This window comes from Rhagoletis pomonella, unplaced genomic scaffold (genome assembly GCF_013731165.1).
Source record: "Rhagoletis pomonella isolate Grant_MI unplaced genomic scaffold, Rhpom_1.0 Rhpom_scaffold_00002, whole genome shotgun sequence".
NCBI lineage: Eukaryota > Metazoa > Arthropoda > Insecta > Diptera > Tephritidae > Rhagoletis > Rhagoletis pomonella.
This window is the reverse complement of record NW_023458556.1, coordinates 61,753,044-61,754,174: the sequence shown is the minus strand read 5'-3', so window position 1 is coordinate 61,754,174 and position 1,131 is coordinate 61,753,044.

Below are 1,131 nucleotides of genomic sequence, written 5' to 3'. Positions count from 1 at the left end.
TAATACACATACATATGTATATACAGTAAACCAAGCCAAAAATCCTGCAATGTGACCGGAAACCGACTCAAATTTTCGTATTGGGTTTAGTAATGATCCTCCATGAAACTTCCCACTCTACAATAATTCAAAGATCTTTTTTCCTAGAGGAATAACACGTAAGAAAATTATTTCTTCTCTTCTGAGGTCAATATAATTTCGTAGGATCAATTGAAATGCTCGTAACTATAAGAATGCATTGATTATGCGCCATTTAAGTACTATGTATACTCAGGTTCTTCAAATTCCTAAATTATCCTTTTTACAGGTATATTCTGCGCTGGTAATAAAAAGTTTGTAACCGGTAAATAAAGTACCTGCCAATTTTTAAACCCTTTTCGCATGCTGTGTACTCTTGTAACCGGTAAAATTTGTTACCATCTCATAAGCTTGTAACAAAGTATTGCCCCGTGAAAAATGCAATGCCAGAATTTGCACAATTCTTCATAGCTGAATTGCTGAATATTTTAACTGCATTAGCTTAGAATCGCGGTGACAAGAACTGGTAACATTTTTTGGTAACAAAATTTTCAGGTTACAAAATCTTCGGTAAAGTGCAGAATAGACCTGTTAATCCAATGTTCATAGATACCTATATATGTAGTCAGCTAAGGTAGTACTTTCTCATTTCGATTTCGGTTTTTTCTAAACTCAGTTAAAATTCTCTCCAGAAAAAAAATTTGTGAATTGCGTATTTTGATTCAAGAAAAATATGAAAAATTTATAGTAATAAACGCCATGATGTTACTTTATCATACAAACATCAACAAACAGAAGTACTATGTATAGTGTTATCTATTATTTTTAAGCTGTTATCATAATTATAAAAACAGATTTAGAAACCTGTAGAACAATGGAGACATTTTCTTGCAGTCTACAATTGCTAAATGTACATTAGACCGTACCACATTATAACCAAAAAAAAAGTGCCGTAAGGAAATTTCGTTTTTTTTTTTTTTGCCGAGCCGAGCCGAGCATTTTTGCATTTTCGAGGATATGACGAAAAATTTAAAAAGGCGACCCTCGCGATCGGCAAAACAAACAATTTTTTCGAAATTGACTTGAAAAAATGCTTTAAACTCCGGGGTGTAC